At 40.2% G+C, this 15,897-nt stretch overlaps 1 long non-coding RNA gene across 3 annotated transcripts in view; it reads right to left on the bottom strand.

Annotated features, from left to right (window-relative positions):
- The window catches only part of LOC148045008 (uncharacterized), an 83,134-nt gene that overhangs the window by 52,452 nt on the left and 14,785 nt on the right, over positions 1 to 15,897 (bottom strand). The window contains exons 2-3 of one of the 3 annotated variants that reach the window (XR_015696993.1): positions 6,786 to 6,931; positions 6,420 to 6,556 (exon numbers count right to left, since the gene is read on the bottom strand). This is a non-coding gene — a long non-coding RNA (uncharacterized LOC148045008). The other 2 variants (XR_015696991.1, XR_015696992.1) reach the window with 2 other exon arrangements.

Here is a 15,897-nt window from a genome sequence, read left to right as displayed (position 1 = left end):
TTGCTTTGCTGAAGCATGTTTGCTTTCCTGTGGTTAAGCCCATTGTGGGCCGGGAGCGTTAAAAATTTCAAAGGCAAGAAGCTGGCTTTCTAAAGTGCAAATGAGATGGGCCGAGACTGAGCTTCTCTCTCTGTTTCTCTCCCTTCCTCCCTCTCTCTCTCTCTCTGTCTCTTTCTCCCTCTGGATGTGAAATGTTCACAAGGTTAGCCTCATCTGGTATGCCACACATGCTCTGTGACACTGCCGAGCAGCGGGAATCCTCAGGAGGTGCCTGTCTGCTGCAGAGAGAAAGATGGATCAACATTTTGTGGAGCTTCCTGGCTCCCTGACAAATGCCAGGTTATCTTACAACCTGTAAATTTGGAAAAGGAGCTTGTGAAAACAATACATATCTCTTAGAAGTTACTTTGGTTAAAAAAATAATAATCCTACAAATCTATTATGGCACTTTAACCTTCAGTGGTTAAAGGCTAGTAAGAGTCAGTGTTTTTGCTCTTGAGAAAACTTTTTCCACCCCAATGCAGACCTTGGCATAGCTATTCAGAAATAAGTGCCAAGGAGCTCAGTAAAGACTTACTCCAGGTAAATGAGCACCCAACTGCTGACAACCTATTTAATCTAACTCAAAACTGCTTCACTGCGACCAACATTTTGTTTCATTTTTATTTTTTAGAGCCTCTTGGGTCAAATTTGGGGGCTGCCTTTTTAAAAACATTTTTTTTTAAAAAATTGAAAAGCAAGGTCTTTTTTTTTAAAGCTTGTGTCAATCTCATGTGGCAAATGAGTTCAAAAAGTGATTGATGTAAGTGCTATGATGCCCGAAAAATAAGGCGAACAAGTGGAAACTGTCCCCACCCCCCTAATTTCTAGTGAATCACTTGAGCCAATTTTTTTACACTTCAGTGCTTTCTGGACTGTAAGGATGAGAATAATGATGTCATAATGGCAGTATTACTAAAGGCAAGCTGCTAATCTGGAGCCATCTGTGCCGTAGTTAATGCCATCATGCATTAGATTTCTCCACACATTTTTTAAAATAGTTCTGCAGAACTGTTTCTCCACTACTAGAACGAGATAGCATCCAGCCATTTCTCTGATGGATGTCAGTGACCATCCTTAGAAGCCATTCTTCACATCTACATATGTATTTGTGGAGATTTGCAACATTTCATAAGGAATCCTGATTGAGCAGAACATCCCCTATCTGTAGGAGCTATGTAACTCAGAAAGTTCCTTCAAAACATTAGCAGATATCGTTCAGGGAAAGAACGGGGCAGGGATGTTGGACATTCATTGAACATATGGATTTTACTATTTATTCTCTCACCCCATCTGCATCTGGGAGGGCTCAAAGTATGACCATGAAACACTGTTGTACAGGTAATCCTCAACTTATAGCAGTTCATTTAGTCACCATTCAAAGTTACAACAGCACTGAAAAAAGTGACTCATGACCATTTCCACATGATTGTTGTAGCCTCCTCATGGTCAAAATTCAGATGCTTGGCTGACTCATTTTTATGATGGTTGCAGTGTCCCGTGGTCACATGATCACCTTTTGTGACCTTCTGACAAGCAAAATCAAAGGAGAAGCCAGTTTCGTTTAACAAACATCTTACTAACTTAACAACTGCAATGATCCACAGAACAATTGTGGCAAGAAAGGTTCTAAAATGGGGCAAAACTCATTTAACAACTGCCTCGCTTAGCAACAAAAAATGTTAGACTCAATTGTGGCCGTAAGTCGAGAACTACCTGTACCAACTGCACTGGTTCCCAGTTGGACACCAGCTGCACTACTGCATTGCACCAGCTGCAAAGGATTCCCCACTTTCAGATGCAATTCCAGGTGCTGGTTGTTGTTGTAAATGGCATGTCAATCCCACCAGATCTGGCAGAATGGTTATGCTCCAGATCTCCATAGTGGGACCTAGGAAGCTTGGCTTCTTCATCACAACACCTGCCTTATGGAACAAACACACACACCCCTCAGATTTAGATATTTCCAATTCTACAAGGATGTTTATGGACTCTAGCATCCATGCACACACAAACACACACACACACACACACACTCCCCTGCTCTCCCCCCAACCCTTGCTTCAAGTCATTTAATCAAATCCAATAGTAGTGTCTCTTCTGAAAGCAGATTGTGTACAAAGACAATGAGAGTGGTTCCTCTCAATTGATATGACCTCATATTCTGATTCAGAAAGTCAAAAGCAGAGGAAAAGAAAGGCTAGCAATCCTAATTATATAAGAGTGACTGTCCAGCTTCCTGTATCATCCTTAGTTTGTAAAATGTGTTGGTCATTATGATTTCAATTTTCTTTTGTTGTTTCCGCTTCAGCTGATGACAGACAAAGCAGAGGAATGAGGAAGAAAGGTGGAAGTAAAAAAAAACGCTTTGTAGTGGTTTTGGCTTCAGGTCTGGCCACCTGGAATTATTATTTTTCTTCAGTTGGATTCCACCACCACCCATTTCCCCCACTTAGCAAAAGCTATTCATTACATGATGAATGTAATGAATGAATAGCAGGTTTAAATATTCTCATACTGGTAGGTTGTCCAGGAAGTATAGTCTAATACAGGGATCTGATCTCGTGAGGCTTTTAGCTAATATGAATGCTAAATACTAATAAAGGAAAGTATTTACTTGATAATACGAACATTGGAGCAGACGTATTTATCAATGATCACACAATTCAGTTGTGATGCTTCAGTGGAAAAGGGTTAAAGAGAATATATTACATCCTGAAAAGTGTGTGTTTGTGTGTGTGTATGTATGTAAACAAAACAAATTTATATTTTGAAGTTAGTTATTAACACTGCAATCCTATTCAGAAGTAGTCAAAATAAGTTCAAAGGTCCTTGTGCCAAGATAAGTATGAAAAAATGAAAGCTAATAAAAAAAGAAAAGCAAAAACATAGAAGCCATACTTTATAATCTTATGGGAGATATAATAATTTTGTAATGAAAGCTAGCTTGGAATGCCTGATAGATTACTTCCAAACTAGCAACACTTTCTTTGTACATGTTTGGGCTGGCCTTAGGTGTGATTAAGGCCTACTTTTTGTAAACAGTGCTTCTCCAAAGTGAATCATAAGTATTGCAAAACAGTCATTTTACTTTTGTTTATGGAAATTTTTTTTTGTAAGCACATGAGTCTTACAGTGTGGGTCAGGATGAGCTACCCCTAGGGCATAAAAACTTCTGTGTGGGTGGGCTGTCAAGATTTTAGCCAAGTCTTTGCTTAGCTGAGCTGTAGCTTGAGCAATACAGCTTGAAAATCTTTGTTGAGGTTTGATCTTTTGCAGGAATGCTGGGTTAATTTTATGTTGGTAAAATATGTCATTCTTTCAGAAAAGGAGAACACTTGAATTCCATAATCTGGTGAATTCTTCTTCCATTTTTTCCCTTTTAGGCTAATTCCATACCTCCTAAAACAGAAGCTTGTGTGTATCCACTGTGTTGAAATAACACATTTTACGTACGGACCATATTCACATAACATGCAAAAGTGGATTAAGGGGGTAAGTAGTGTTTCACGCAAATACCCTAGTCCAGTGATGGCGAACCTTTTCGGCACTGAGTGGCGAAAAGGGAGTGTGTGCATGCACCTGGCACCGAGTACCAAAAAGGGAGCACTTTGGGTGTGTACTCATCTGGGCCGTGACTAGAAAGAAGAGCTTTTCAGGGGGCATGCGTGCACTAGAAAGTGTCCTTCCAAGACTGGCCAGCAAGTCTTCCAGTTACTGCCATGCATGCGCACATGCCAATCAGCTTGCCAGCCAGTGACTCCATGTGCCACTTCAAGCACGCGTGCCATAGGTTCACCATCACGGTCCTAGTCACAAACGAGTTTGAAAAGATTACAGTACTTTTAACCTCAAGCAGCCCAAGATGATTCACTGATAAGAATATCCCAACACAGAACATTCTGTGCTTCTCTTCCACTGCTGGCATAGAAATGTATGTTAAGACTGATCCTGCAGAAATGGCTTCCCCAGGGAGGTCTCTCTGATTATTTTTATTTTCCCCACTCTGTGGCTAAAGAAGGAGATGAAAGGTTGCAGAAAGTGGTGGAGGGGGGGTCTCACTTCAGCCAGACTCCAATAGATTCTTTCCCATTCTTTCCCATTCTTTTTCAGGCAATAACAGTGTCAAAGAAGCAATAACCAGTGTCAAACTCTCTTTCTTCCCATGAAGAGCTTCCCAATCCATGTCCTGAGCCACAACTGGAAAAACATCTGCAGCAGAGGTGGTATTCAGCAGATTCTGACCAGTTCTGGAGAACCGGTAGCAGAAATTTTGAGTAGTTCAGATAACTGGTAAATATCATCTCTGATTGGCCCCACCCCCATCTATTCTCTGCCTCCCAAGTCCCAGCTAATTGGGAGGAAATGGGGATTTTGCAGTATCCTTCCCCTGGAGTGGGAGGGAATGGAGATTTTACAGTATCCTTCCCCTGCCACACCCACCAAGCCACGCCCACAGAACCAGTAATAAAAAAAATTGAATCCCACCACTGATCTTCAGAGATCATAGTTTAGTAGTTGAGTGTATGCTTTGTACACAAAAGGCTCTGAGATTAATCCTTGGCATTTCCAGATAGGCTACAAAATATTCCTGTCTGAAAACTTGAAGAAGCGCTGAGATGAGGTGGGTAATGTGACTTCGTGGAGCCAAAGTCCTAAATTACACAAGTTTAAACTATTAAAAAATCTGTTAACATGTTTATTGTTCATAAGACCAGCCCTATATAAAAATTAGATAAACTGATATGCCAATACATATAAAAATACACTGGGGTAGTTCAGAGTATGACATTCATGAACCTATAGCTAGTCTTTCTGTCTTTTCTGACCCAGTGGAGCATTTTTACTGGTAAGATAAGGAAGGAATTGACCTTCTGCAACCTCTCTTCCTCTGCTTCCATGGTTCCCAGTCTGTTTCAGAATCAATCCCAGCTTGCAGCCTTCTCTCTTAATGCTGTGGGAAAAACAGAGCCATATCCTGTATGCTGCACATTTTGTTGTTGTTGTTGTAGTCCTACCAGACCCTAAGATAACTATGTTATACTTGCAGAAGCTCCTGTATGGGTTTCCACGAATCACTCCACCTCAAACGACAAAGCATCACTTTCTGGAAATTCTTGGTACTATACTAAGAGCTCCAAGGAGGAGGATTTGGCCAATATTGCTGGCCAAACTGGCAGAAGGGCACCAAAAATCAAAATATTAATGAACAATATCACTGAAACATTAGTTTTATAAAACTATTATAATCAGCAGCCTAGCATACAAACAGTCTTACACAGAAAAGAAATAAAAATGAAGAATTCCTGGAAAGAATGAAAGATTTCACTAGGCACTACAGGATGTCAAATCCAGTATAATGTAAACTTTGATGGATAAGTCCATAAGCCATGCCTCTATTACAGCTTGAAGTGTTGATGTGTTGATGTGTTGGGTTACTGTTGATTTCTAATCCACAAAGTCTGAGCAGATTACAACATTCCAGCATTGAAAACACTGTGGGAAACAGCTGTGTTAGTCTACACCAATCAAAAATCAGAAGGACTCATTTGAAACAGTAAACAATAAGTAACAAACGCAACTAAGAATCTTGATCATCGCCTTTAAAGTATATTGGTAGCCATCAACTTACAACCATTTGTTTAGCAAATGTTCGAAGATACAACTGCTGAAAAAAAGTGACTTGCAATCTGTCCTCCACTTATGACCATCACAATGTCTTTGCAGTCATGTGATCAAAATTTGGGTGCTTGGCAACTGGCATGTATTTATGACAGTTGCAGCAACCCTGGTTCATGGGATCACCATTTGTGACCTTCTCACTCAGCTTCCAAAAAGCAAAGTCAAGGGAGGAAGCCTGATTGACTTAAGGACTGCATGATTTGCTTATTCACTGTGTGATTCGCTTAACAAGTATGTGATTTACTTAACAATCGCAGCAAAAAAAAGTCATAAAATTGGGCACAACTCAGAGGTGGGTTCCTACCGGTTCAGACCGGTTCGGCCGAGTAGGTAGTAACTCGGACGCCCAGGCACCCAAACCGGTTCTATTCTCGGCGACGCCATCTTGATTTTTGCTTCTGCGCATGCGCAGAACAATATCCATTGCACCTCATTTAATTACCACATTGCTTAGTAATAGAAGTTCTGGGCCCAGATGTGGTTCAAACTCAAGGAGTATCTATGTAACAAAAACATAGAAAAGCCAATGCAATCATACATGAAAAATCCCAATGTAATCTGTGTGCTGAAAATCCCAGTCTAATGCCAACCATGCCTGGGACGAGAACAGGGACAACCATAGAGTTTAGATGGAAGTCACAAGCATATGAACTCTTTTACATACAGTCACACCCATCATTGTATTTTTTTTTACCTACCCCTGTAGATGACTCTGGAGGGAAGGTCTTCTCATGGCAAAATGCCATTTCCTTCTCTTCTGTAATTTCCTGCCAGCTTCTCCAACAGCTTTCCCAGCAGTCATTTTCAGAAAACTCACAGCAGGAAAAGTATCCCCCTAGAAGGACATGTAGGGAAGCTGGTAATTAACAATCAATCTGCCAGAGAGGAGCAGGCAAACCTGAAATGTCATTTTCTCTCCCGCAAAAGATGGATGTTTTGGTAACAGGCAGAGAAACCTCTGTTAGGGGATTTTGAAAGAAAAGCCACTGTGTTTAAACAATCACAAAATACTGCTTTGTAAATATACCCTTTGGTCTTAGGCAGAAGAATCAAAGAAACAATACCTTTTTCATGGAGTGAAATCTCTTGCTCCCACAGCAAAAGAGTGCATTTGCATAATTCTGTTGTGAATTTTAAACTGTTCTTTTATTTTGCTTTTCTTTTTCTTCTTTCTTTGTAAGCCGCCTGGAGTCCTCCGGGATTGGACGGCCTATAAATTAAATTAAATAAATAAATAAATAAATAAATAATTTCTATCCTACCTTTTTATAAATAACTCAAGGCAGTGAATATACCTAATATTCCTTCATCCTCCTATTTACCCCAAGACAAGAACCGAATGAGGTGGTGCTGGAATTAGAGTGACTGGCCCAAAGTCACTCAGCCAGCTTTCATGACTAAGGTAGGACTAGAACTGACAGGCTCCTGGCTTCTAGCTTGGTGCCTTAACCACTACACTAAACTGGTTCTAAAAAATTATAAATCAGAAACAAAGTAATCAAGTAATCCCACTCTTTCCTAGGTAAATAATATATTAAGCTGCTCACTGCTCACAGATTTGGAAATCTGTTCACAATGGAATGGATATTATAAAAATGACCTGCCTCAACAGAAGTTATTTGCACATGAAATCCAGATTATTGGTTCACATAGATCACTGTTCTTTCCAATCAATGACTCAAAGCTTGATGTACTTATAAAAGGTGCTCACATTGTACCTGTGTTTATGCAGGGCATATTAATTGCAATAGCAATAGGACTTAGATATATGCCACTTCATAGTGCTTTACAGCACTCTCTAAGCTGTTTACAGAGTCAGTGTATTGCCCCCAACAATCTGGGCCCTCATTTTACCGACCTTGGAATGGCAGCAGGCTGAATCAACCTGGAGTTGGTTAGATCGAACTGCTGGCAGTCAGCAGAGTTAGCCTGCAATACTGCATTCTAAACACCTTGTCACCAAGGCTCTGTGGTGTAACATTGTCTGTGTAACATTCTCTGATGACCAAGATATACACCTTGTGGGAGTCCGGGTTTGTGTATTTGTGTGTTTTGCTAAAAACATTTTTTTATTTTCGGACACCTTTTAAAATGTTTTAGACTATGGTTTTAAATATGAACACAACCCAGTTTATTGTTCTATCTTCTCTGATTGCATTAAACTCTATTTTGGATCATCAGAAAAATCTGCCAGTCTTAATTCAGTTCTGGAGACTCTTAATGTTGTGTATTTCAGTATAAATCAACTGGATTCTGCACCACACTTTTCTACCATCTTCTTGTAACTCCATAGTAATCAATATCAATATCATAGATATTATCCTCCCCCCCCCTGCAAAAATTCCAGATGTCTCCCATCTTGCTGATGTTCAGGGAGTTATTAAAGATTTGGCAAGTTTCCCAGATTTTGGGCAGGGTGATGCTTGCATCTCTGTTGGATGGACATTTTGCTTAGATATCAGTGTTTAAGCTGCTTGTGAACTATTTCTTTCTTTGTTTGTTTGTATTTGCATTTATTAATTTGTCAAACATGTACAAGAGTGTAGGTATATATATATATGTATATATGAAAATGGACATGAACAAAAGAAATGAATAAAAATAAATGGGGACAATAAGACAGAGATGCTAGGCAGGCTGGTGCGTTTATGCACGCCCCCTTTATGGACCTCTTAGGAATGGGTTGAGGTCCACGGAAAACAGTTTAAGGTTGAAGCTGTGATGGTTTGAGAATGTGACAACGGAGTCAGGTAGAGCATTCCACGCGTTGACCATTCTGTTGCTGAAATCATATTTTCTGCAATCGAGTTTGGAATGGTTTACCTTGAGTTTGTATCGATTGTTTGCCCTTGTATTATTGAGGTTGAAGCTGAAGAAGTCGTAAACAGGCAAGATGTTTGTTTGTCTGTTTGTTTTTGCCATTTTTCTAAACTGTAAGCTGTCCAGAGTTACTGGGAGTCAGATGACCTCAAAACTCCCCAAATAAATGAGAGATTTACCCTCTGCATTATACGGAAGCAATAATTCGCTGTTTATTTCATTAATTGTGTTTTACTTTCTTTCTCATATGCCAGTTTGCTAATTAAAGTGCAATCTGTATCATGTTCATGTTACTCTAGGCTTACTGAGGCTTACTCATGATAAGTTTATTTCAGAGTGATTTCTCAATTAAGCACTGCTATGAGGTAACTCTGCTACATTTTTCTCACTTAATGTTTTGATCTTTGTTATTTTGGAAAAGTATGACAACATTTGGGGATTAGAGTGTTGGTTTAAATAGGCTGAACTAGGTCTCATTCAAATATTCTATTTCTCATTATCGTGGTTAATAGTTTGTAATGCAGATAATAATTGGAATTGGGTTCTATAGAAGTAAGTCTTTTTTTGATGTAAGCTCAACTTTTGGTGATTTCAAGGCTGCATCCATGTAGTTTTCATGTCAATAACATAAAAATGTTTTCATCATTGCTTTTTCTGATGCCTTTCAAGAGAAGGAGGCAATCTCGGGGTTTCCAGATATCTCCAGTTATCTTGACATAACTAACATGATTATGGAAAATAGAAATAGTTTAGTGAGATTAAATAATACTAAAGTATCTTCTTTTTCTAAGATGTAATAACTTATACATTTATATGATTTACCATGATGCTTTGTTATTCCTTACATTATAAAAAAAAATTGGAAATCGTGTTTCCCCGAAAATACGACATGTCCTCATAATACAGCCATGCCACATTTTTCTGGTGAGCAAAAATATAAGCTCCCCACATATAAGCCCCCTGGACAACCCCCCACCTCCAGCCAGGTAGAGCGCCGCTCACCAACCTAGCAGTATTCTGAAGGTGCCAAACTGCGGGAACCTGGGGGGAGGCAAAGGTGATCACATTGCTTGGCACCTTTGGGATACTGCTAGGTTGGTGAGGAGTGCTGTGCCCAGCTGAAGAGGGGGGTTGCCGGGCAGCTGCTCTCTGCTATCCCAGCCTGGCTTTTTCCGCGGATTCCAATCAGAGTCTTTCGGCAGTGGCCGCTCTGGGTGCATGCTTTATGGTTGTACGCTGAGATGGCAGTGGCAGCGGAGGAGCCCTGGCTCCGTAAAGAGAGCTGGGCCATGCATCGTGAGGCTGGGAGGCAGGTGAGCAATAGCAGAACAGCTGCTCGTGCAACCCCCCTCTCCAGCCGTGCAGAGCGCCATTCACTGGCATTTGGAAGGTGCCAAGCCGCGGGAGCCGGGAGGCAGTGAACAGGCGCTCACGCGGCTTGGTGATACCCCTAGGTCAGTGAATGGCGCTGTGCCCGGCTGCAAAGGGGGTTTGCCGGGTGGCTGCGACAGCGCAACACAGCCATTCGCCTATGAGGCTGTGCCTGGCTCTTTGGGAGCCCGCTCATAAGAGAGCAGCTGCCCAGCAACCCCAAAACAATAAACCCTCCCCCATAATAAAGCCCAAGCCATATTTTGTAGGTAAAAAGAAAATAAGACCCTGTTGTATTTTCGTGGAAACACGGTAGATATTTCTTGTCCCTGGAGATAGCTAGGTGTTTGCAAATAGTCCAGTTGTGATTATAACATGTAGCTTTCATTATTTGTTTTAAAAAAGGATGAATAAGCATGCACAAAGGGCTGGCTTAAAATAGCCAGTCAGTGCTTGCCTATATGCGGATATTGCAGTCTTTTGATTCTAGAAATCCCCTTTCTCTCCAGTCATCAAGTCTGAAAATGTGAAGACAAGGGAACTTCCACAGCCCCACATTCTGTCTTATCTGATGTTTGCCTTGCTTTGCACTGAAATGGAAGTCTCTATGATGATTCTATGACATGTCCCAAGTTCTGATCAGTGGCAGATTATGGCTCACTGGTATCCTAAGCACTGACAAATCTTGGAGCCCCTCCTTTGTACATATTGTGCAAATCGTCATTGTTTTTTTCTTTACTTTCTCAACTTTGTGGTGTCCTTTTGGGCCTGGTTCCCTAAGCACGTGCTTAGTCTGCTTAATGGTTAATACAGCACAGGCTCTGAGTGCTAAGTAAGAAAACATCCCACTTTTTCAAACATTTTATAATTTCAAGTATGTTTTGACAATGTACGTACTGAAATTCAGCTTTCCAGATGGCCTACAAGTACCGTAACATTTGAAAGGATATTTTTGATGACTGTTATATCTAATGAACATAATTTCCAAACTTCATCGTCAGAAATTGCCAAATCATTCATGCTAAGTGGCGTAATTTGAGGTAGAAAGGCAAAAATGTCATTATTTGGATTTTTGTTAATTGTAGTAATTGGGATTGTTTTATATGTGTTGAGTTCTGGATTTAGTTTACTAAAATAAACTTCACTGGTCTATGACCTTAACACAGATTTAATCTGATTTCATTTGAAACTTCACAATTTCTTCATCACATTAATGAGTAGGCAAAATTAAAAATAATAGGAAATGAAGTTATGCAACAGAGTCAGACCTTTGGAGAGTCAGACCTTTATAACCAAGATAGGCTGCTCCTGTCTCTATAAAATAAATTTTAAATGTATTTTTTGGTTCTGTTCAACATGATCACATGAGGATCTGTTGGAAGAAATGTCCTTCTGGGTTCAGTTCCAGGTGGGGAAAAAGCCACTGGAAACATGGAGGCTGCTTGGAAAGATGATTTAATGGTGGACAGGATCACATGGCTGAGTTCCTGAACAGAAAAGGGGGATCACATGCTTCCAGATGTTGGATGAAGAAGAAAGAGCCTGAGATGCTGAAAGTCCCTGGTGTTATGCCCTCTCTGGGCTTTGATCTCTGATTGGTTGTCGGACTCCCATGGGGCCATGCAGGGGCAACTCTGTAGGCTGTGAGTCCACGTTTGGTTGAGCATTGCTTCTTCCCAGATGTCCTGCGGTGAGATGGGTAAAGGGCTAATACTTTCATGCCTTAATCCTATCACACTGGAGTTGAAGGGGGAGATCTTTGTTATGTAGAATGGACTAGCCCAGGCTTTTTAATGGCCCATTGACAAAGAGTGAGTCTGCTTCCTGCCTAAAACATATTTCTCCGCTTCTGATCCAAGGAAATATAATATTCTGCCTTTTCAATATTCCCCAGGACATTTCATTTTTCTAGAAGACGAGTGGGTTTTTAACTTTCTACAGATCAAAAACCATATATATATGTCATGATCATTGACATATACATACCAATTTAGTTTACTGCTAAGTCCAACCTATATTTCCTCCAAAACATTTTCACATATTACATTTACTGGAGAATCTTCCCAAACTCCCCAAAAGAAAGACTCTAGAAAGAGTGTAGAGAAGAGCAACAAAGATGATTAGGGGACTAGAGACTAAAACATATGAGGAACGGTTGCAGGAACTGCGTATGCCTAGTTTAATGAAAAGAAGGACTAGGGGAGACATGATGGCAGTGTTCTAATATCTCAGGGGTTGCCACAAAGAAGAGGGAGTCAAACTATTCTCCAAGGCACCTGATGGTAGAGCAAGAAGCAATGGGTGGAAACTAATCAAGGAGAGAAGCAACTTAGAACTGAGGAGAAATTTCCTGGCAGTTAGAACAATTAGTCAATGAAACAACCTGCATCCAGAACTTGTGACTGCTCTAATACTGGAAGTTTTAAGAAGAGAATGGACAACCATTTGTCTGAAATAGTAAGGTTTCCTGCTTGGGCAGGGGGTTGGACTAGAAGACCTCCAAGGTCCCTTCCAACTTTGGTATTCTCTATTCTTTATAACTAGAGTGGTTATTGGAGTACTATTAGAAAAGAGAGAGAGAGATGACCCAGATTTGTATAACATGTGCATGTGACCACACACACAAACACTTAGAAATCATTCTTGCAATTTAAATGAATGCATGATGTCTGATCCATCCTGCAAAAAACAACGTACATCAGTGATCTGTGGGCTATAAACCAATTGTTTATCAACTTGATATGTTAACCTAGCTCTTCAGATAGATGACTTCATCAAAGAACAGATCATTCTCTATAAATACTATTTAATATGTAATGTGTGGACACAACTGTATATTTATAATGAATGTATGTTATTTAAGCATACTTTTACAAAAAAAGGCACAGAATCTATCATCTAGTCAGATGTTAAAAAACAAACGCTCCATTGGGCTGAGGCTCAACTCACAGATACATTAGATGTACTTTCTGTGAAGAATGATTTCCAGAGCTTGAGGTATGAACTTAGTAGTGTAGATTGTAGGCTTATCTTTTCAGAGGTTTACCAGTATATAAAAAACAAAAAGGGAAGGGCCAGCATGTAGCAGAGTTTAATGTGTGGCTAAAGGAGTGGTGTAAAAGGGAAGGCTTCGGTTTTATTAGTCATGATGCCTGCAGCTGGTCCAATGAAAAACTGTACAAAAGAGATCATTTGCACCCATCCAAGAAAGGGACTGAATTACTTGGCATTAAATTCACAGATTTTCTGGATAAACATTTAAACTGAACAGCGGGGACAGGCAATTAATTGATAAAGAACATTTCTGTCCCCAGCAATCTAAAACTCATAGGGTTATCGTGCATGTAAAATAATGTTTGTGCGGGTAAGATGATCACTCCTGCTGTCAAGCAAAACCAAGCATTTAATAGTGAGTGGCATACCATGTGCATGAATCATACAAGTGGCAAGAAAATAGGGGCAGTCAGGCATAACACAGGTTATGTAGACAGTAAATACAGGGTCAATCAAAATGGACTCAGATGTCTATACACCAATGCACAGAGTATGAGGAATAAACAGGGTGAATTAGAAATTCAAGTAAATGAGGGCAGCTATGATATTGTTGCCATTACAGAAACTTGGTGGGATGAAACCCACAAATGGAACATACAGATAGAAGGATTTAAATTATTTAAAAGAAATAGACCAAATAAAAGAGGAGGTGGAGGTGGAGTTGCACTATATATAAGAAATAACTACATCTCTACAGAAATAGAGCACAACAATGATGAGAACTATCTTGAATGCATTTGGGTCAATATTAAAGGTTGGGGGAGAAACGATATTGCTATAGGTCTATACTACTCAACCAAGCAGAGGAAGTAGATGAACTTTTTGCTAGTTAGCTAACTAAGATATGTAGGAAGCACACCACAATAGTAGTGGGGTATTTTAACTACCCTGACACCAAAAGTTAAGTATAAAAAGTGGAAAGAGGGGGACATAACTAAGGCAGAATATCAGCAAATAGCCCGAGCCTGTAAAGATGAAGTAAGGAAAGCTAAGACTCACAATGAAGAAAGGCTTGCCACAAAAATTAAAAAATAACAAAAAAAGCTTCTTCCAACATGTTAAAAATGGTTAAGGAAACAATTGGTCCATTGCTGGGAGAAAGTGGCAAGAAGGTGACAAGCAACAGGGAGAAAGCAGAACTATTTAACTCATTTTTTTGCGTCTGTCTTTACACAAAGGGATAAAACAGTCCAACCTATCAAAAACAGCACCACAAAAATCAGATTAGGAACACAAATTGAAATAGGGAAGAAAATGGTAAGTGAGCACCTGTCTACCCTAGATAAGTTCAAATCACCAGGACCAGATGGATTACACCCCATGGTTCTGAAGGAAATGGCTGATGAGATCTCAGAACCACTGAACTATATCTTTCAGAGATCCTGGAGCACCAGGGAACTGCCAGAGGACTGGAAAAGAACTGATGTGGTTCCCATCTTCAAAAAAGGGGGAAAAACAGATTCAGGAAACTATAGACCTATCAGTCTGACCTCAATACCAGGAAAGATTCCGGAAAAGATAATCAAGCAACAAATTACTGAACACCTAGAAGTAAACAAAGTAATAGACAAAAGCCAACATGGGTTTGTCAAAAACAGATCATACCAGACTAATCATATTGCATTCTTTGACAAAGTGACAAAATTAGTGGACCAGAGAAATGCCGTCAATATAGTTTACTTGGACTTCAGTAAGGCATTTGATAAGGTAGACCATAACCTACTACTAGATAAAGTAGAAGAATGTGGGTTGGACAGCATCATCACCAGATGGATTCATAACTGGCTGACCAACAGCACTTAACGTGTAGTCCTCAACAGAACTGCATCTACATAGAGGGAAGTATGCAGTGGGGTACCCCAAGGCTCTGTTTTAGGCCCAGTACTCTTCAACATCTTCATCAATGATTTGGATGAGGAAATAAATGGGGAACTCATCAAATTTGCAGATGACACCAAGCTGGCAGGAATAGCCAACATTCCAGAAGACAGATTTAAGAGGGATCTTGACAAACTTGAACATGGGCACTATCTAATAAAATGACATTCAATGGTGAAAAGAGTAAGTTCTACATTTAGGCAAGAAAAACAAAATGCACAGGTACAGTACAGGTGGTACCTTCCTCAATAATAGTAACTGTGAGAGGGATCTTGCAGTCCTAGTGGACAAGCATTTAAATATGAGCCAGCAGTGTGCAGCAGCTGCCAAAAAAGCCAACACAGTTCTAGGCTACATAAACAGAGGGATTGAATCAAGATCACGTGAAGTGTTAATACCACTTTATAATGCCTTGGTAAGGCCACACTTGAAATACTGCATTCAGTTTTGGTCACCACAATGTAGAAAAGATGTGGAGACTCTAGAAAGAGTGCAGAGAAGAGCAACAAAGATGATTGGGGACTGGAGACTAAAACATATGAGGAACGGTTGCAGGAACTGGGTATGTCTAGTTTAATGAAAAGAAGGACTAGGGGAGACATGATAGCAGTGTTCCAATATCTCAGGGATTGCCACAAAGAAGAGGGAGTCAAACTATTCTCCAAGGCACCTGATGGTAGAGCAAGAAGCAATGGGTGGAAACTAATCAAGGAGAGAAGCAACTTAGAACTAATCAGTGGAACAGCTTGCCTCCAGAAGTTGTGAATGCCCCAACACTGAAGTCTTTAAGAAGATGATGGATAGCCATTTGCCTGGAACGGTATAGGGTTTCCTGCATAGGCAAGGGGTTGGACTAGAAGACCTCCAAGGTCCCTTCCAACTCTGCTATTGTATTGTATTGTATTGTATCGAGGAGCATCTCTTCCTCCTCCTCCTCTTCTTCCTTTTCCTCTTCTTTTTCTTTGTAATTGTGGGCAACCATACACAAATACCATTGCCATTCTTGCTTTTCTCTGACACCGTTTTCTTCTACGACAGTTTTTCACTTTCCCA

Source organism: Thamnophis sirtalis, unplaced genomic scaffold, assembly GCF_051295495.1.
Source record: "Thamnophis sirtalis isolate CommonGarterSnake01/CBP01778 unplaced genomic scaffold, rThaSir2_p1.2 scaffold_6, whole genome shotgun sequence".
In the NCBI taxonomy this organism is placed as follows: domain Eukaryota; kingdom Metazoa; phylum Chordata; class Lepidosauria; order Squamata; family Natricidae; genus Thamnophis; species Thamnophis sirtalis.
This window is presented reverse-complemented; position numbering and strand designations above follow the sequence as displayed.